This window comes from Schistocerca piceifrons, chromosome 9, assembly GCF_021461385.2.
Source record: "Schistocerca piceifrons isolate TAMUIC-IGC-003096 chromosome 9, iqSchPice1.1, whole genome shotgun sequence".
Lineage (NCBI taxonomy): Eukaryota > Metazoa > Arthropoda > Insecta > Orthoptera > Acrididae > Schistocerca > Schistocerca piceifrons.
Genome location: NC_060146.1, coordinates 77,708,035 through 77,730,435, shown reverse-complemented (window position 1 = coordinate 77,730,435; position 22,401 = coordinate 77,708,035). Strand labels below are relative to the sequence as shown.

Below are 22,401 nucleotides of genomic sequence, written 5' to 3'. Positions count from 1 at the left end.
TGCCTGTTACAACTATGATAACTACAATTAGACCTTTCTTTTACCTACAAAATGTAACTTATTCTCTGTCGACCAGTTTTGATTAACATCCGTTGTAGCAACAATTATTCAGCTAATAAATAAATGTGTGAAAACAGTGCAAATGCGTGTATTGTTAGCGCAAGTAGTGACTAACAGCATCATGCCAACATTACGAGACTGTTTCAGTTTGAAGACGTTGCTTCTGTGGCTTCCTGTTCACGTCAGTCTATTCCTGAGATACCGATTTGTTCGAATTCAGTACGTCCGGAGATTTATCAGGATTCATTCCAAGTATTCTCGACTGTGTAACTGACCTATGTACCTCATTAAATCGCAAGGCATTTACGCGAAGTGTACGATCTTCGCAACAATGGGATCTCGCTCCTCAGTAATGGCGTATCAATGTGGCTCCCGCCAATAGCGGTGTAGTACGGGCGTTGGGCCGGCGGCGGCGCGCACATCGGCCGCTGCTCTGCTGTTTTGTATGCTGCCTGGAGCGGCGACAGTCATTTCTTTGGCCGCGGGCCGTGGAATGTCGCCGGCAGCCGGCGCGAACCTCTTTGACTCCGCAGTAACACAGCTTCCGTTTTCGGTCGCCAGTTCACAAAAGTAGAGGGCGAATTCTTTCTCGTGCCCGCAGGACCGCATTCCACTACTTTGGTTTGCAAAGTTGCACGGGAGTCTGTAGTGAAGCGTACAACGTGTGCTTTCGTTTTCCTATAACGGACATCAAGCCATGTGAGTATTCGTCTATACTAACGTATCCGTATCATTAGATATAAATTACTTTCCACGTTGGCACGCTTTGTAATCTTGCTTTGGGTTTAGTTTACGGAATAGAGGTACGACAAAACTAACGGACACTGGATTGTTTTCATAGGTACTACATAAACTTCGAAGAGTTATAGAAATTGAATTCCAACTCCAATAACTTACATACCCGCTGACAGTGTGTTGTGTTCGAAGTTACATTGATATCCGACCATCTCTCCTTAGGACATTTTTAAGGCAGTGTGATGGCCAAAAACCTCGTTTCAATATCTTTAGCAACTCACGAAGCAATACGTTGCACGTGACTCAGCGTGTACATAAGAAAAGTGATGCTAATGAATATTGAAACTCTTGTTTTAGTGATTGTTCACCTCATATGCCGATGCAAATCTTTGTCTAGAAAAGTCAGATTCTGGTACTTGAGTGTAAGGGGTTGGAATTAACACAATTCTGGATGAACGCTATTGACAGAATTTCCAGCAAGTTGCGCGATTTGTGTGTACTTATACGATCCGACATCTTCATTTTTACAAAGAAACGATAGAAAGCTAGCTTTCACTTTCCTCCGCTCTCATTGTATTCGAAACGAGGAAAATGTTGCACCGACAAATATTCTTGCTATAAATGCGGAAAGTCTATACCGACTTACATATTATTGTAAACAAAGCGAAACCGTTGCACAGCGGTGTTAGCAGCATTATTTGTGCCAAAAAGGGGGAAAATTTCCTCGTGGCGTATATACCCGTAGGACTGCGAGAAAGCGAGCGACTCACAGCACGGCATCTGGCGCTATTGAAAGTCGACTATCGGAGGGGAAATTTTCTGCCGATGAATTTTCTCGCAGGCCGCGCGCCGAGAATTTTCAGGAAACAAACGCTGGCGTATTGTTCAGACGGCGCGGAATATTACTGTGAGTTTCTGTTTTTGGGCTGTTAAACGCGCACATCGGGAAGGCTTTCAAATCATCCTGGCCGGCTGCTCACGACCACTTAACGCTCCGCGTTCTGGCAGGGAACACCACGGCGCTGGACTCTTCCGTAGGACTTTACGATCGGTCGTGTTTTCAGGCCAAATTTTAGGATAATGTCGAGCGCTTTTTCAGCTGGAGATACTTACACTGCTAAGGAGAAATTCCAGAGCTTACACAAAACACACGCACGTTTTGTGCATACAAATGGAACTGTAACTTGAGTGGATGCCTCGGATGTACATTCTTAAGAGGAAAATAAACGCACCACGCAGGAATTACCCGAAAAGGGCGGAAATCTGTACGTACATCTATTTTTATGATACAGAAATAACAGATAAGCTAATGCAAAGGTCTATATTTTTTGAATTGATATTGTCTTTTATATTGCATTAGGTGTTGCAAATCACCTCCTTGGGTGTCAGTGCACTTTTGCGCGCGCCCTAACACTTTTACACACCCTCTGTGCAACTCTGCAGCATCAATTCTCAAAATTTCGTTACGACTGTTGTCCTTCAAATCTTCTAACGTGTTTGCGTTATTTGCATACACTTTTCGTTTTAGAATGCTCCACAGATAAATTCATACATTTTGCCGTATCTTTCCCCTTCAGTTCTTGGGCACATGTCATTTGTAGGGCTTCATCGCAATACTGCTGAAAAGACATTGAAAAGACGTGCTTGAAACGTTTACTTCTTGCGATAATTCATGTGTTGAGTTGTCGGTCTCCGGGTCATTCGCATATGCGCGATCACAACAGATGTAGGAATTGAGACTCTTTATCATTTTTTCGTTTGCGACGAATCCTCTAGTACGCCACTATGCTACCAACTCCCGTATACTGCCCTTTACTGGCATGAAAACGCCAGGAAACTACTTGGCCAAAATTTCCTGCGCTTCTTTAAATGATCCGGTAGAAACGTACGCCCCCACTATTCTTAAAGAGGATGCATCTCGCAGATACATTTACTTCAGACGTCCTAACCTTCAGACGGAGTTGTGACATCTTTGTGTCACAAGTGGCGTTGTCGGGTCCAAAATGATGCAGCTTTTGTTTTTGTCTTGAACAGTAATTTGAGAGAAGACAAGTTAGTCCCTCACCTATTATTCGTATAGGGTAAATTATTAAAGATTTTTTCAACCTGACGCACCTGGAGCGAGACTCTAGAAAGTTAACGGCCTGAGCAGACGTCGATGGAGCCCGATAGGGCGCTAAAAGCATGAGGTATTTTTATGGTTCTTAGCTCGTAGAAACGGCATGTTTGGAGCTGAAAGCAATTGGCGGTGAGCCCATCCCACAGTAAATCTTGCCGGACAGGTCCACAATCGTACAGGGCAGCCCCTCGTCGATAGAGAGGTCTCCAGCAGAACAATGCCGCGACACTCCCACTGGCGCCAGCCGAAGGCTGCGCTGGGGGCGACGGACTAAAGGGACGCGTCTACACAGTGGAGACGTAAACCAGGCATTGTGTGCAGAGCCATGCGTAAAAAAAATTCACAAATTTTCATGTTCGTCGATACTGCAAATAGACCTGTGACCCACTTCCATCGGCCGCCTCGGTTGTATAAGAAAAATCCGGCGTCTGAGAAACGGTTAAAGATAGAATCTTTATTACACATCATAGCTACGACTAACAAGCTCCAAGGCACAGGCGATTTAGATAAAGATCTTCAAGATTGTATCTGTCCACTTGTTGCTGTGGGAAGCGACGCGACTTAAAAACATCTATCCCCTCTGTGAAAACTTAAAAAAAAAAAAAAGATGAGTGGCGGTTTCCTTTTTTTCCAGAGACGCAGGTTTCGTAACTCTTGCCCTGGTTCGACATGAGTTTGTGCTGTCGTGTGGGAGGGGAGATTTTGCGCCTCTAGAGCCCTATAATTGGCTCAAGAAGGCGTGAAGGCTGTGTCGTTCGTGCACCTGACGGGAAAACGGATTTTTTTTTTTCTCAGGATGGGCGAAGCACTCGGGTGCTGGACTTTTATCTGGTAAGGGGACTTCTGGTCGATACTCCGGCTTGTGTGGTTGGTGCTTGGGACATGTCCTGAGACTGACTTTACTCGCGAGTAGTTTGGACTGGGGAGCCTGTGGTGAAGTTCCTTCGGTACCAAAAGTGTGACTTCAAACGTCTCAGACTACTCGTTTGCCGAGGACACACTTGTTCGTTTTTGGTTTACCAGTCTTGACGTTTGGTATCCGTGTGCGCTCTGTCGTATAAGTGAGCCAATTGATCCTTGGTAGACCAGCGAACGGGTGTGTCACACACTGAAATCTACCGTGATTTCAGGGCTCTGGTAGAGAGTAAATTGCATTCCGTCTGCCTGATCGCCAGACCGTGAGATTTTTGCATTTGTTTCGTGGCCGCGATCGATTCACAAGTGCCGCCTCCACGTCTCACCTCCGCCGCACCCATCCCGGGGCCGGTTTTTCGTGGGCCTCACTGTGTATATGGATTAGCTATATAGCTACAGAAACATTCAACATTAGTGTTTAATTGCGGGGAAATAACACTGCAACAGTTTCTTTGTTCGTTTCAGAAGCTTCAAGTATATATTGCAGAAATACATCACAGCACTTCTACGGTTGCCATCCATCCCATTATATCGAGATCGTCACCGTTACGGGCCTTCTCGTCCTGACATCCGGACAAGACCCAATTTTGTCTCGGTTTCCCAAAATACTGGTACGAGCTTGGCTCAAGTACTGGAGTAACGCCATCTGTTAGCACATCGAGTAAATGCAGCCATCGGTAGGTTTATTTATGTCAACAAGTTTACTATGACAATGTCGTGTCACAAATGGCGTTGCACGTTCCGGGCGATACAATCACCTTCTAGATCTAGCGCCATCATTCGAGAAAATAACAGACTTCTCCAATAGGACGGGGCTGCAATTACTTAAGCAGCGCCACGCGGAGGAATCGGGTAGTTCCCATTTGAATAGCGATCTAACAAGACTATTCCTTTTAAACTTCATATCAACAACGAGTGCAAGTTGGTAATGTTTGCAGTGTTGACTCAGGATGCATAGGGCGTAAAGTGTATACTGACGTGTACTTCTATCACTAAAGTGTCAATGTCGACTGTTTACCGTCTGATAAATTTATCATAGCTTACGAAAATGCCTAAGGACGGGAAGAGAAAGTGTCACTTTTTGGATGATTACAAATAAGTGTAGTCGTTTGTCAATAAAGCACGTACGGACCAGAAAGCGTTGTGTGAGATTCGTAGCTGAGTCATCTCAGTAACTCACGGAGGTACGGCAGATCTGAGGCATTACATTTCTACGAATAACCATAGAAACAGATTCGTGGTAGCATCAACATCAAAGCCTCTTTCTGCATTGGCGATTACAGAAATGCAAAGGAAGAATTGCTCGATGCAGTTGCAGAACTAATAACTGCTTATAAAGTTGTCAAGCATCGTCAGTCCTTAAGTTCTGTTGTACCGTAAAACTGAATGTCGCAGTGTTTGCTGACTCCAAAGTCGTCGCAGAGCAGTCTACAACGAGGACCAAAGATACAGCATTGATAAAAATAATTTCGCACCATACTTCGTTTCCGAATGCATGAGACAATTGCAAGAAGTTTCAAGTCCCACAGCATAGACACGGACGTGTCGAACCACAAGCTGAAAAGATGTTTCCTTTAGTTGGTCAATATTTTACTGAAACTAACGGAATCCAAACGAAGCTGTTGAAATTTCACTCGCCAAATAACGAAACTTAGGAAACAATTCCAAAGTTTTGTCTAGACACTTTAACACAACTGCAGATTGCATTAGATAAATAAATAGCTTTTTGTGGAGGCAATACCAATACCAACTTCGGGAAGCTTCATCGACGCGGCCAACGGAATGTGTTTCACCGAATTAAAGAACTAGGAGAAAATGTAGAACGAATTGGATGCCCTGCCCATATTCTCCACAATAGTACACCAAGCGCTGCTGAAGTCGTTAAAATAATCGTCAAAAAATATTTTTATTATTTTACAATACACACGGTAATGATAGAGAAGCTGAAAGAGTTCTGCTTATACGTTGACCTCAAAAACAAGATGACTGTCGTTAATGCCCGCTGTTGAGAGAATTCTGAAGCTTTGGTTTCCATTAAAACAATTTTTTACGCCGGAGACGAGCCACCTAAAATAATTTCAGATTTTTTCAGCAGTCCGATCAGTGAAATTCACTTCATGTTGCAGCAGTCAAACTTGGCTCTGTCTGAAAAAAAGATAAAACCGTGGAGAAGAATTAAGTCTCGAAAATTGAAATAAGAAATATATTAATCGACACTCAAAGATGTGTGAATGAAAGGAAGGCTGCCAATTTTATTGGTATGCAAAACAAAATGAATTTGCTATTTTGTCTAAAACTGACATGGTGGTACTGTGGCTGTGTGCAATTAATGTAGGTTAATTCTTACAAAGAAGAAAACAGCAACCAGCCACTATTAATATTGCTATTTATGTAGGTAAATAGCGCCGTTACTGGTTTCTAACTGGCAAGTTCATCATCAGACGGCTGTTCACATGATTTTCAAGATACACGGACGATAATGTAAAGTGTATCTTGAAAATCATGTGAACAGCCGTCAGATGATGAACTTGCCAGTTCGAAACCGTTAACGGCGTTATTTACCTAAATAAATAGCAGTATTAATAGTGGCTGGTTGCTGTTTTCTTCTTTGTAAGAATTAACCGACATTAAGATGAATTTGAACAAATTAAAGAACGAGAAACTTAACCCAAGAAATATTAATTTTATTTCGAAATTTGAGGAAGAGACAATGGCTTTCTGCTCCACAGCATTTGATTATTTAGAAAAATGGGCGATTTCTTTTAATAAATATCAAGTATTTGATTGGATGACGCTATCTGAAACACAGATTGGGTGCTGATTGAAAACCCTACATATGTGTATGCATATATATTAGTTATTTTTCAATATGGCAATATGGTAATGACAGAGAAGCTGAAAGAGTTCTGCTTATACCTCTGCTTGCGAATGCCAACTGCTAAAATTATGTATCTGTTTTCTATTCCCTCACACTACGCCACTATGGAAAGAGTATTTTTGCTGATGTCGGTCCAGTGACTGATAAAAGAAATCGACTGCCGCCAGGCACTGGAATGAATCTTACAGTGCCACTTTAAATACAAGCTGATTTGCATGGAGTTTTATAAATACCAAAGCTTCTGAAAAATGTGTTGTGCCAACTACTTATGGCGCAACTAGTCCCTTGTAGTTGTGTTTTAAATAAAAAGTAATTGTTTTAAATAAATTTTTACTTCATTTCTAAAACCCCGTCTCAGCGTGTACCACCGACCTCCCAACGCTGAACGCTGCCCACCTATCCGAACACCAGTGGTTCCCAACCTGGGGCAAATTACGCCCTGAGGGGTAAAATGAAATTTTCCTAGGGGTGAAAACAGTGGGGTTAGATTGTATTAAGGGCACGAAACGAAATTATTTATTTCTAAAATTTCATTATTATGATTATCGACTTTGTGTGTGGTGGTGTGATGTATGCTAGGAGATCGCAGCTATCGTCTGGCGCCAGTACCGTTACTCGTTTAGAACCACCCAGTGGACACATACAGCTGGTTGGCAAATACTGGAGGTTACCGTAAAGTGCATAAGTCGCCAGCTTCCATACTCACAAGTTCGCAAACAAGGATATAAAGGTATATTCTGAAGGGAAACAGCTGCTCCACAACAAAAGTTGTCTAGGTGTCACTCTGGACAGGACGCTCAGTTTCGAAGGGCACTTACTGAAAACTGCCGCTAAGATGAACTAAAGAAACATCATCATCTTGGTGAAGCTTTGTGTAACAACATGGGGATCATCTGTTCCAACAGTAATGACATCTGCTTTTGGACTGGCGTACCTCTGGCAGAATATTGCGCTGCCGTCTCTATCAACAGCCCACACACCAGACTTGTAGATAGGCAGCTCAACCAGACTGCACATCATCACAGGAACAATCACAAATACTCCCAACTTTCTGGCTGCCTATCCTCAGCCGAATAGCACATCCATGCTGTGCGCCGTGAAGCTGCTCTCAGGTGGGAGTTAACAAAAATACCTGGCGATGATGACCTCCCTATACATGAGGAGATTCCTTTACTCACAGTCAGTAAACACGAAATTCTCTCCCGTCACCCACCTCTTCAAGATGCAACAGTATCTCTGGTGGACAACAGCAGACCGACGGACAGAAATATAGAAGAAAAACGCTGCCCCAAAAGAGCTGAAGATGCCCTGCATCTCGACTGTGCCACCATGGCAAGATCTGGTCAGCATTCAATGGAATAAGGACAAATAGCGGAAGGTGTGCTGACTCGCTGTCCAAATGACGATTAACAAAATGGCCCAGCTGTGACTGTGGGACAGAACGACAAACTTCCATCCGGAAGAGTTCTTGTTCTCAACTAAGGCATCAGTTGTGTTTATGTTAAAAAATGTATCGGCTCAACCACTTGTTTATAGTGTAAAGCACTAAGATTGACGCGTTTCGGAAGTCAAGCTTCCATCATCAGAATAATAAAAAGTAAAAGAACCTGTTAAAACTCGCTAAAATAGAACATGCACCAGGCACAATAAAATTGGTAATGAAATTAAAACATCGTGGCTACTTTCCTTGTTGCAGCCGTGTCTTCCAAGGTGCATCTCCACATAGTCGTCAAAATACAAAAAACATTGACATTCACAACCACCACCTCTCATCCAGTATGGATAAAATCAAAGTTCGGTTGTGTTTGTTCAGTCGTTGCACGTAAGTAAGCCTTTCTGTGCTTTGTAAATATTGTACGTTTACTCAACAATAATGACTCTTTTCTATATGTAAACATTTGTATATGTATTGTTAAAGAAGAATGTTTCCTTTTTTTGTTATGTGATGCTGGCGATACGCTAAATAAATAAATTATCGATATTTCGTAAGGCTGTAATACTGATTACATAAATTTCCGATAGTGACATTTATTAAAGACTAGCATTAACGCTTGACACAAAATGTGGTGTAGACAACAGCTTGTAATGCGACTGTATTAATATCATCTTCCTCATATAGTCCACAGTTTCACCCATACTTGTAACAGTAAAATTGAGACATATACGTCACATATGTTCAAATATCAGGTGAAAGTGACATCCCATATTCCGGAATGAAACAGAAATTGACCCATTATTCAGTTCGCAACAGATAAGAACTAATTGACATCATCACAGTACAGCAGTAATGTAATGGTCACTACATTTCTGTAGAGCCTACTTAATATTATTATTATAATATTAGTATTACTAATGGCATTTGTCAGACACAAAGCATTGACAGCTTAAAGTCCTAAGAATTCTGTTCAGTTCAGATGCATGGAGCGCAACAATCAAGTGATTTCCAAACAATATGTATAGCGCATGCATTTTAACTTGGTTTATTTTAAATGGGGATGCAAGGTGTGGCTGAACTGCTTCATCATTTTATATAAAAAAAGTTGTGAGAAATGAGCAGTACGATTTATCTTATTGACCTATTAGTTCGTGGTTTAGTAAAACCCCAACAACCACTAAATGTCATTTAACTTTCGTCATATTGTAAAATAAAAGTGTTCAAACAAGATTCTTTTGATTCAAAAGTTAAGTTAAACTCTAATGTTGATGATAGTTGGGGAATTGGGGCGGGGGGGAGGGGGGGTTACGTAATATCTGATGGTGGATACCGTCAGTTTTCACGACGCGTTGTTATTATCCATTAGATATCGGGTGTGCAGCTGTGCGAAATCCATTTCTAGATCTGGATATGGAAGCGAAGACATGGTACGACCATGATGAACTGGAGACTGACAAGGAATACAGTCTTTCGAATGACTGGAAATTTGGTACTCAGTAACAGGCTGTTAAGTTCTGCGGCGTACATTGATAACAGTTGTTGCGGCCAAACTGGTACACACACTCGCGCTACGGCGTGCCACAAAGACGAGAAGGTCTGTGATTCAGGTCCTCACCAACACCGACAATATCCAAGCGGTCTGTGTATGTGGGGCCTTTGCAAAAGTAATGTAGTAGGAGGGCGGGGAGAGAGAGAGAGAGAGAGAGAGAGAGAGAGAGAGAGAGAGCTCTGCATTCCGCCTTGCCGGCGGCATTTAAATAAAAGATTGCGGCACAGTTGCTTGTCCCTCGTGTGTGTATATGTCGACATGTGTGGGGGTACGCATGCGAGTGTTTTCTGCAAATACTTTCTCGTAAAATTCCTCTGTGTGCAGAAAGTTCTTTTTCTGTTTCTTTACATCCGGACTAAAAGCTGTTTATCAGATAACTCGCAAGCGACAAACTGAGTGCTCTGTAGCTGGTACTGTCTTCCCACGAGTACTGTTCACTGGTCACTGCAACTGTCGGTGTTACCTGGCGTCTTCATCGGCTTCCCACATCTTAATCGCACCCACATTAATAGCCTGATGGGGGCTTGGACCTCTCTCGTTCATCAGCCGTAACTATTACGGGCGTGAAACTTCCTAGCAGATTAAAACTGTGTGCCCGACCGAGACTCGAACTCGGGACCTTTGCCTTTCGCGGGCAAGTGCTCTAGCTCAGTGGTAGAGCACTTGCCCGCGAAAGGCAAAGGTTCCGAGTTCGAGTCTCGGTCGGGCACACAGTTTTAATCTGCCAGGAAGTTTCATATCAGCACACACTCCGCTGCAGAGTGAAAATCTCATTCTATTACGGGCGTGTTCAGTAGAATGCACGTTCCACCTACCACATTCATATAGAATTTCGTCCCTCGTCCCTCGTCGTCGGAGCACTGTACCCGTGTATGACAGCGCCTTACGTGCAGTGCGCCATAGAGAGTGGCATTCCTGTTGTGCACCCGAGGAGACAACGCTAGTTCCTCACCACTACGGAAAGGAAAAATCCTTTTATTATAGAACCAAATTCGGTCTTATTACTAAATTCGATGGTTTTTTGTCAAATTAGATGTTTTTTATGTTATTAGGTACTATTTTTTTGTCATATTCAGTATTAGTTTGTGCAAGATTCCTTTTTATTTTGAAAAATTACTTCCTGTTTTTGCCATAGTTGTAAATTTTTCGCCATATTCGGTGTTATGTTTTGCCAATGTTTGTGCTTTTTTTGCCAAAGTCGGTGATTTTTTTTTTCAAATTCGGTGTTATTTTTCAGCAAATTGGATGCTATGTTTTAGGATATTCACATTTCTTGCCCAATTTGATTTAGTATTTTGCCTAATTGCCTCTAACTCCCGCCGCCTTCCTCAAATTCGGTCTTGTTTTGGCCGATTTCAATTTTGCTGCTTTTTCCAAATTCAGTGACTAGAATTCTGTGTTTGTTTTTGCTAAATTTGTTACTTGTGTCTTAGATTGCGGGTTTTTTTTTTCCTTCCCAAATCGGTTCTATTTCATCGTCATTCCTAAGTGTGGGAAATGGACTATCATTTTAAGATTACACACCAACCTCGCCCATGAGGATATTTAAAGGCAAAATGCAATTTAAACAGTTAATAACTATCAGTTACGAATGTCGGAACTGCCGTCCTCAGATTTATAATTTTTTTTATGCAGCAAAATTACAGATTTCGTGCTATCTGTAAAAATTGGCGATTTATCGTTACTTCGCTGTAAAGCGCTAATGTCGCATTATTTTTCACGTTAGCATTTCCGCGAGCTTTTCCTGCCGCCGATCTCCATTTTCCTCACTTGCCTTCACGCGGGCGACATGCGAGTCGCCCCGCCTGCCGCGCGGTTAGGAGAACGTAAAGACCACACCAGCGAGATTCGTCACAACACGGATGCACTGCAGAGTCCGGCAAGCGTTTGGAGTTAGAATTTATTTTTAGGTGTAGGTTTCCCACGTTTTCTATGGAGAAAGTATGTACCTGAGATCCAGCACGTGATGCCACAGCGAATGTGTATGATCACGCATAACCAAAATTAAAGTACACTACTGGCCATTAAAATTGCTACACCAAGAAGAAATGCAGATGATAAACGGGCATTCATTGGGCAGATATATTATACTACAACTGACATGTGATTAGATTTTCACGCAATTTGGGTGCATAGATCCTGAGACGTCAATACCCAGAACAACCACCTCTGGCCGTAATAACGGCCTTGATAGCCTGGGCATTGAGTCAAACATAGCTTGGATGGCGTGTACAGGTACAGCTACCCATGCAGCTTCAACACGATACCACGGTTCATCAAGAGTAGTGACTGGCGTATTGTGACGAACTAGCTGCTCGGCCACCATTGACCAGACTTTTTCAATTGATGAGAGATCTGGAGAATGTGCTGGCCAGGGCAGCAGTCGAACATTTTATGTATCCAGAAAGGCCCCTACAGGACCTGCAACATGCGGTCGTGCATTATCCTGCTGTAATGTAGGGTTTCGGAGGGATCGAATGAAGGGTAGAGCCACGGGTCGTAACACATCTGCAATGGACGTCCACTTTTGAAAGTGCGGTCAATGCGAACAAGAGGTGACCGGGACGTGTAACCAGTGGCACCCCATACCATCACGCCGGATGATACGCCAGTATGACGATGACGAATACACGCTTCCAATGTGCGTTCACCACGATGTCGCCAAACACTGATGCGATTCATCCGAAAAAATGACGTTTTGCCATTCGTGCACCCAGGTTCGTCGCTGAGTACACCATCGCAGGCGTCCCTGTCTGTGATGCAGCGTCAAAGGTAATAGCAGCAATGGTCTCCGAGCTGACAGACCATGCTGCTGCAAACGTGGTCGAACAGTTCGTGCAGATGGTTGTTGTCTTGCAAACGTCTCCATCTGTTGACTCAGGGATCGAGACGTGGCTGCACTATCCGTTACAGCCATGCGGGTAAGATGCCTGTCATCTCGACTGCTAGTGATACGAGGCCGTTGGGATCCAGCAAGGCGTTCCGTATTACCCTCCTAGACCCACCGATTCCATATTCTGCTAACAGTCATTGGATCTCGACCAACGCGAGCAGCAGTGTCGCGATACGATAAACCGCAATCGCGACAGGCTACAATCCGACCTTTATCAAAGTCGGAAACGTGATGGTACGCATTTCTCCTCCTTACACGAGGCATCATAACAGCGTTTCACCAGGCAACGCCGGTCAACTGCTGTTTGTGTATGAGAAATCGGTTGGAAACTTTCCTCATGTGAGCATGTTGTAGCTGTCGCCACCGGCGCCAACCTTGTGTGAATGATCTGAAAAGCTAATCATTTGGATATCACAGCATCTTCTTCCTGTCGGTTAAATTTCGCGTCTGTAGCACGTCATCTTCGTGGTGTAGCAATTTTAATGGCCTTTAGTGTATGTGTGATGCCAGCGAGTGTGTATAATCCCGCATAACGAAAATTAGAGTAATAATCGAACACTGATTCATGATCTCCGATTTAGCAGTGGAACTGTAAATTTTGCGTGAATCAGTAGCTGATGAAATTATGCTCCCGTAGAGTCTGCAGCTAAAACGGCTGTAACGGTGAGACCTTCGTTCTGTGGATGAAGGACAACAGACAAACACCGTATTCCTAGATTTCCGAGAAGTATGTGACACGGTGTGTGTCCGTCAGAGACAAGGGTATCATCAGCAGTGTCCGGTAAAGCGCAATAGGACCGCTACTGTTTACTATGACCACAAACGATCTGACGGATAGAGTGAGCAATGATTTACAACTGGTTACACATACGCTGTGGTGTACCAATAGGCGTCGCCGTTGAGTGACTGTAGGAGGATACAAGATGACTTTGACAAATTTTCTAATGTATGTGATGAATGGCAGCTAGCTCTAAATGAAGTTACAGGAAAAAAGAGCGCAGTAACGTTCGAAAAGAACATTGATAGTGCCCGTTGAACACTAGTGCGACCCATTCTTGAGTAGTGTTCGAATGCGCCGGATCCCCGCTGATTCGGATTAAAGGAAGACATCAAAGCAGTTCACGCAAAGGCTATATTTGTTACCGGTATGTTCGATCAACCCACAGGTATTACAGACATGCTCCCGGAAATCAAATGGGAATCCCTGGAGGGAAGGCGATGTTCTTTTCGAGGAACTCTATTGAGAAAATTAAGGGGACCGACATTTGAAGATGATTGCAGAACGATCGTACTGCCGCCAACGTGCATTTCGCGTTAAGGACAAAGCAAATTAGGGCTCGTACGGACAGTCTTCTTGCCCTCGCTCTGTTTGCGAGTGGAACAGGAAATGAAATGACTAGTAGCGGTACGTGGTAGCCTCCGCCATGCACCGTAGTGGCTTGCGGATTATGCCTTCATATGTAGAGTATGAGTCGACCACAATGCTATTGCACCTCGGAGTGAGTGAGCGCGTAAGCGGTGTTGAGAGAGTATGCACAGGTGACCTAGATTTCCGTAGTCATCACTGTGCTTGTTTACTGTAATGTCACCGCGTGTTTCTGATAATATCGTGGTCGAGTAGTAGATCTACGTGGCTGTCTCCGTAGGCGAGGCGGCATCGGTCACCATAAGTAAGCCATGCCAAGTTCATTCGCGCTCTGTCTTACACAACGCAAGCTCGTGCAGACTGGTATGGGATGAGCGAGGACTCAAGCCCGAACACAGTGGTAGCTCGGCGGGTGTCAGCCGCCGGCGCTTGCCACATTGCACCTCGTACCGGACTCTTGACGTAGCAGCTAGGAGCTTACTAAGGTGGCCAGCTCGGGGTAGATACGTACTTTGAGCTGTAACGAAGCGCCCGTCAGGGGGAAGATGGAAGAAACGCACATTGTAGAGAAATTCCGTGGAGGATTTTTCTCTTGTGGGGCTGTAGGGGGGGGGGGGGGGGGGGAAGGAGGGCGGTAGAGGAAAGGAGTGAGTGCGAACACGGGACGGAGTTAGAGGAGGAGGTGCAGCCGTTAGGTAGGGCAACGTGACTGCTAGTAGTGCGCGACTATTCCGGTTGGGACGGCGCTCTGTTCCGCCGCGTGACGTACGGTCGGGGCGGGCAGGGGGCGCAGCCGGCTTAATTTGTTTACCACTGCGGCTACAGAGGGCGGAGAAGAGGAGACAGAGGAGCGGAAGAAGGGCGCCCGGGGGTGAGGGGAAGAGAGAGAGAGAGAGAGGATCCGCGTGCGGAAAGTTGCGGAGCGGGCGAAGAAAGGCGGCAGCAGTGGGGTGGGGGTCGGTGGGAGCACAAAGGGGGGAACGGTGCGCTAGCGTGGGCGGGGCACAAAGGAGCCGACCAGCCAGAGCTCTGCAGCTGACGCCGCAGTCGCACTGTGTGCGCTGTCAGAGGTGGCAGATGTCTGCACCCAACGTGTGTGAGTGAGCGCACGCACCTGTACGCCTGAAACTCTACTACTACATGATTCTCTGCAGTTAACCGGTTGGCAGAAGGCTCATACAACAACATTCACTGAACTAAAACTAAACTCCTGCCGCACAGGCCATGAAGGCCCAAAGGCACCGACCGGCCGCCGTGTCATCCTCAGCCCACAGGCGTCGCTGGATGCGGATAGGGAGGGGCATGTGGTCAGCACACCGCTCTCCCAGCCGTATGTCATTTTACGAGACCGGCGTCGCTTCTTCTCAATCAAGTAGCTCCTCAGTTTGCCTCACAAGGGCTGATTGCACCCCGCTTGCCAACAGCGCTCGGCAGACCGGATGGTCACCCATCCAAGTTCTAGCCCAGCCCGACAGCGCTTAACTTCGGTGATGTGACGAGAACCGGTGTTACCACTGCGGCAAAGCCGTTGGCCACAGCAACATTCAGACTTTTAAATGCCGTAACGAACAAACTGAATCAACACAGGACTTTTTCCAGTATTTGCAAGACTCCTGGCACCAAAACACTTTCAAAAGGCAAACCTACATCTATATTACTTGTACGAGGGCTGTTCAAAAAGTACCCGACCTTAATAACATCAATCTTTAATCCGATACAATTGTTTGACATTATAGTTCTATCCACGAACGATGGCGGTTCACGAATGTCGAGGCACAGACGGGGGTTGCACTGTTGCCGATTCCAAGCTACAGTTGCAGTACGGGCGAACGCGTGCTTTCCGCTTGAAGAAAGCGTGTAGCCTCCAAATTATGGCCCTAGCTTACTTACGCAGAATTTATCGTTCACCGCCACAATCAGCGCTGAGAACTCACAACAAACGGAATCGAAATTGATTAAACAACTCGCTACCATCACGTTTAATGCTCTCAATAGCTACGGAATTCGCGGCAGAGCGCTCTGAACATCGTGAATGCTCATTGCTGTCGGAGCATATATGACGTAGGTGCGCAGAACTAGCCTAAACTCCGAATTCGAATCTCTTCCTTGTTCGGATGGTTCAAATGGTTCTGAGCGCTATGGGACTCAACTGCTGAGGTCATTAGTCCCCGAGAACTTAGAACTAGTTAAACCTAACTAACCTAAGGACATCACAAACATCCATGCCCGAGGCACGATTCGAACCTGGGACCGTAGCGGTCTTGCGGTTCCAGACTGCAGCGCCTTTAACCGCACGGCCACTTCGGCCGGCTCCTTGTTCGGAAGCCACGTTCGTGTCAGGGTCTTTTTTCAGTTTGGGGAAAGGCTAGAAGTCACTCGGTGCTTGGTCAGGGGAATAGGGAGGTCAATAAACCACAGCCGCGTTGTGTTTGGCTAAAAAGCTCATAATTCATGCAGAACGATGAGCGGCTGCGTTATCGCGACGAAGGTGGCAATCGCTTGCTGCCCACAAGTCGGGGCCGTTTGCGTTTCACTGGTTCACAAAGACGACAGAGAACCTCTTGGTAGTACTCCTCATTTAGGTTAGTACCTTCTCTGGCGTATTCGCGACAGACGACCCCACTGGAGAGGAAAAAAAAAAAATTAAAAGAAAAGAGATGCGCTGCGGACCTGACTGTCTCATTTGGGTCTCGGGGATGATTCATGTTTCCAGTGAGATGGTTTTTTTTTTCTCTCTCCTTAAACCGAGGACTCGTCACTTGTGATCATTTTGCTCCATAAAGTTGATATTACTGTTGCACAGTATCCAGCATGACCTGTGCGAACTCCAAACGAACTTGCTTCCGCTCAGTTTTACCAACCTTGCCACGTATTTGGCCGAGATCCTCGTGAGATCTAAGTCTTCCGTTAAAACGGCATGTATGAATCCAGTACTAATTTTAATTAGGTTTGCAAGTACTCTGATTGTGAGTCGTTTATGCTGCATCGCCAGGGACCTTATGTGACCAATAACAGCCTCATTTGCTAATGTTGAGGGCCTACCTGAACGTGGTTCAGTCCTCACTGAAGACAGCTCATCTTTGAAGCGTTTTGTGTGGTACGCATTGCTTCGTCCCCAGTCATTAGTCGAATCTTGCGGATTTTTTCAAATTGAGAATCGTCAGGATTAAAACAAAATTTCACGCCTTCATCTTCACATGTCAATGACTAGCCAGTGACTGATTCTTCCCGCAGTCGTGAAAAAATCAAGCATGCGCACTAACGTATTTCTATAAACATGGAGAGCGCACGCATCCCGGTACCATTGTTTGTTTCATCAATAAAAATGTGATCGGATACTTTTTGAATAGTCCTCTTAGATCTAGAGAACTGCCAATATGGTCTGCAGTACACCTTTTGAAATGTAAGGCAGCAGGCATAAATTATGGCATCCGGAACGGTGTTTGGGACTTGCACAGAAATCAGAAGGTGCAGTTATAAAAGACGAATGATATGAAAAGGCAGCCATAGTTGGTAAGGGGGTGAGACAGTGTTGTAGCCTATCAACGGTGTTAGTTAACCTATACATCGAGAAAACAGTGACGAATACCAAGGATAAGTTTGGAAACGGAATTAAAGTTCAGGGAGAAAAGAAAAAAAAACTTTGTTTGCAGATGACATTGTAATTTTGTCAGAAATAGCTAAGAACTTGGAAGAACAGTTGAACGGAATGTATGGTGTCTTAGAAAGAGATCATAAAAATAAGGTGATGTAACTGAAGTAAACCAGACGATGCTAAAGGAATCAGAGTAGGAAATGGAGCACTAAAAGTACTAGATATGTGAAAAAGGGTTTTTTGAATATCTAATATAAATTTAAATGTTAGGAACTCTTTTCTGAAGGTATTTATTTGGAGTGTAAAGCCCTGTATAGAAATGAAACTTGAACGATAGACACTTCAGACAAGAAGAAGACTTTTGAATTTGCTGTTATACAAGAATCCTGAACACTGCATGGGTATTTCGGATAAATAATGAGGACGTACTGAATCGAATTGAGGAAAAAAGAAATTTACACCACAACTTGACTGAAAAAAGGGATCAGGTGACACGACTCATTCTGTGGCATCAAGAAATTCCCGAATCGTCGGTTTTATGATGAAGGGAGGGAACAGTGGGCGGTAAAAATTGTAGAGGGGCTCCAAGGCATGAATGCAGGATTAAAATGGATATAGTTTGAAGAGGCTTGCACAGCATAGTGTAGCATGGAGAGTTCCATTAGACTAGCCTTCGGTTACCACCATAGTACAATTCAGTAGTTCAACTCTTGCACACACCTACAGTTTCACATGGTCATTTGTGTTTGCTACGTGTGTTTGAAACACCATCATTTCTGTTCATGTAGCAAGTATTTCTGTTTGTTTGTTTACTGTAACTGTTTCGCTGTTTATCATACTACCACGGCTCCGCAAAGAAAAGCGTCAATTAGGAAGTATTTCACCCTATTTGTTTACGTTCCCTACCTTTTGGTAACCCTTAGATTAGAATCTCATGTATTGTCGATTTACAAACATAGCCGCAGCTTGTAATGTTCACTGACGGTCATTAGCTATGCTTGTATAATTTATGCTATAACTCAGTGCATCTAAAATGAAAGATCGCGATGTCTCATTGAAGTGTGATGGCTGGCATATTCACACTCATTGTACTTACGACTCAACATTTGTTTACCTTGAGGCCGTGTGCACGCTATTACTATGTTTGTTTGTGTGTGTGTGTGTGTGTGTGTGTGTGCCAGGAAGCACTTACAACGTAACGATCTTACGGTTTTGTAAACATTTCCGACTCAGTTTTCATTATTTTCGTGTCTAGCTAGTTGCACGTGATCAGGAGAATAATGTTCCTGTAACATCGCCCATCTGATGCCGGGCCATCAATGACTAGAAAACTACTGAATGGTGCTGCAAATCGTATCAAATTCAAAAAGCGTCTGGTTGGGTATCACACTTAACCCGCATAAACTGCTAAATTAAATCACAGTCGCAGTTCATCAGCCACGATGGACATAATGAATATTTCTCCACAGTAGCAGTCTCGAATTGCACGTGGGAGGTAAGATTACTCTTCTTTTACAACGACTGACGTTTCTCCCTAAGCATGTGGGAGTCAGCGTAATATCTAAGGAGTAACTGGCGATTGAAATTTCGTGTAAAGACGTCGCTGCAACGTTAAACGACGCCTTCGTTTTGTTGATGACGGGGATCATTAACAAGTCGTATGTCTGTCAGAGGAAGCAAAACTATGTAACCATTGCGTGAGAGCTCATATTAGCTCAAAGAGGTGGTTCTGTGCTTTTTTTTATGTACACACGTTTTCTTTTATTCGGTTTTGTAATCTCAGACTCGTACCTTCGTCGGCGGCCGTTACACTATATGCTTTGAAAGATTCTCTACGGGGAAGTGCTATTGTGCGGAACAGATACGGAAAGTAATTTTAAAAGGAAATTTCGGCAGGGTGCACAGTTTGTGCTATGGTGGCGAACTCCATTTTAACGAACGCGTACGATATACATCTTTTTTATTTCGCCTCCCCCATAGAAATGAATACAAATTGCAGCAATAGATTATCATAAGTTAAAGCCTTGCGACGTTCTCCGTTCTAATAGCCGTTATTGCTTAAAAACCGCGTGAAAAATCGCGTCTTTTCCTCGTTTAAAAGCAGAGGAACCGTGCCAGCGACGAGTTTTTTTGCGGCATAGTTGATACTTGCTAATTACATCCCCTCGTTTCATTCTTGAGTTTGGGCAAACACTGCACGTATTTCTGTCGCCCTTGCCAGTAATTCCATGTTTCAAAGGGAACGCGGCGGCTCTGAAATTACGACTATCGTAGTCGTTCTGTCACAGGGAGGCCATAACAAGAGTGTTAACGCCGGTTGTACAGCGAAGAAACAAACGGTTGCACGTTTTTACAAAGATATAATGTCGTCAGAGCTAATATAAATCTATGGTCGCGACATCTAGAAGAGAGGAGTGTGAACTTCCTGTATCCATTTTTAACGAATCAAGTTTGCGTGTGTCTACATATATATGATTATTCTGCAATTTGCACATAATTGTTTGGCAGAGGAGTCGTCGAACAACTTTCATTTCAGCTTTCTCGAACAGCACGTGGGAAAAATGAGCACCTAACTCGTCCTGTACTAGCTCTGGTTTCATGTACTTTATTACGACGATAACTGATCCCATGTACGGGGGATGAGCAACAAAGACAGAGACTTTTTTTTCATAGATGTTTATTACTCCATTTCAGTGTTCACATAACGTTTTTCACAGTACTCTCCTCCTATTGAATGCACATTTTATAGCGCCTGTGCCGGTCCTCGAAGACATGGTGAAGGCCATTCTTTGTCAGGTCTCCCCCTGCTTCAGAGTTATAAAACCGAATGGTCCGAAGCTATGCCCTTAGTTAGTGATAATGTTAAAAACAAACCATGGGATGCAAGATCGGAGCTGTAAGGCCATTGCAGTACACAGGTAATGTTCAGTTGAGCCAGAAACTGCACGACGATTTGCGGCATGAGGCCGCGCATTGTCATGATGAAGTCTCCATCCAGTTCGAAAAAGTTCTGGTCGTTTCCTTTCAATGTGGGTCCTCAGTTTAGCCGGCCCCTGTGGCCGAGCGGTCCTAGGCGCTTCAGTCCGGAACCGCGCTGCTGCTACGGTCGCAGGTTCAAATCCTGTCTCGGGCATGGATGTGTGTGATGTCCTTAGGTTAGTTAGGTTTAAGTAGTTCTAAGTTCTAGGGGACTGATGACCTCAGATGGTGCCATAGTGCTTAGAGCCATTTGGACCATTTGAATCCTCAGTTTAGCCAGTACTGACATGCTGTAACGGTAGTGTGAGGGAGAACTGCATGCTGGTACACCATTCCATGACAGTCAGAAAAGCCTGGTGTCGTCGTGAAGGATACACGAGTGGACCTTCGGCTCCGAAAGCCCATAGCGATGATGTTTCGCAGAATGGTTCGCACGCTGACACTCGTTGATGGCACAGCAATGAAATTTGCAGCAGTTTGCGGAACCGTTGTCCTTCTGTCCTTCTGTGACGATTCTCTTCAGTCATCGTTGGTCCTGTTCTTGCAGGATCGAGGATCGTTTCCCGGCCGCAGTGATGTCGGAGATTTGATGTTTTAGGGGATTCCTGATATTCACGGTGGGCTGGTGAAGTGGACGTACGGGAAAATCCCCACTTCATCGCTACCTCGGATATGCTGTGTCCCATCGCTCGTGCGCCGACTATAACACCACGTTCAAATTCACTTACATCTTGATAACCTGCCATTGTAGGAGGAGCAACCGATCTAACAACAGCGTCAGACACTTGTTTATTATATAGGCATTTCCGACTGCAACGCCGTATTCTGTCTGTTTACATATCTTTGTATTTGAATATTCATGCATATATATACGAGTTTATTTGGCGCTTCAGTGTATATAGGCGATGCCGACCGCAGCGCCGTATTCTGCCTGTTTACATACATCTCTATTTGAATATGGATGCCTATACCATTTCCTTTGGCGCTTCAGTTTATAAAATGTGTTCTATACAAGGTGTTTCTCTCTGTAACTAATAAAATAATAAGTAAGAAATGCCGGCCGCGGTGGTCTCGCGGTTCTAGGCGCGCAGTCCGGAACCGCGCGACTGCTACGGTCGCAGGTTCGAATCCTGCCTCGGGCGTGGATGTGTGTGATGTCCTTAGGTTAGTTAGGTTTAAGTAGTTCTAAGTTCTAGGGGACTGATGACCACAGTAGTTAAGTCCCATAGTGTTCAGAGCCATTTGAACCATTTTGAAGTAAGAAACGCTACTTTTTCTTTGGAGTTAGCAACATAATTTCTTTATCTATTTTCAGGTAGATCTACAACAACAAGTTATAATTTTTAAATACAAATTTTTTCTGTCTTTTAGCAGATAGCCTACCGTGTACAAATAATTTTATATGGAATTTCCGTCAATTTTAATTTGGGAGATAGAAATGTTCAACGATCTAGGGGTGAATTCATCATGATGTATGCAGGGTCAGCTGCTCCTCCTACCTATGAGTTTTGTACAACCCTCAACGCCTTCAAATACCACGCACAAGATTTTTATATTCTGTCGCCCACTATGTGCAAACTATTATTGCAACAGGATGAACTGGACCATTTTGTAGGAAATTTAATGTAGATGAATTTTGTACTGGGATATTTTTCTGCTAGAGGCCCTAGTTTCGATTTCGAATTATTCAAGGAAAACGTGCAAAAATGATCTCAATATGTGTGTTTTTTTTTTGTTTTTTTTTTTGTTTTTTTTTTTTTTATATATATAAATAACTCTTAAGACAGTGGTCGCCAGCAAAAATGTATCGCAGTACAAAATTTAAATACATTAGATTTCCTACAAAAAGGTTTTGTTCAATTTTTTTTCTGTAGGGC

At 44.1% G+C, this 22,401-nt stretch overlaps 1 protein-coding gene and 1 pseudogene across 5 annotated transcripts in view; one reads left to right on the top strand and one right to left on the bottom strand.

Annotated features, from left to right (window-relative positions):
- LOC124717390 (fasciclin-2) overlaps positions 1-22,401 on the top strand; it is a 921,178-nt gene that overhangs the window by 169,677 nt on the left and 729,100 nt on the right. The window lies entirely within an intron of this gene.
- On the bottom strand, positions 15,366-15,483 carry LOC124717439 (annotated as a pseudogene).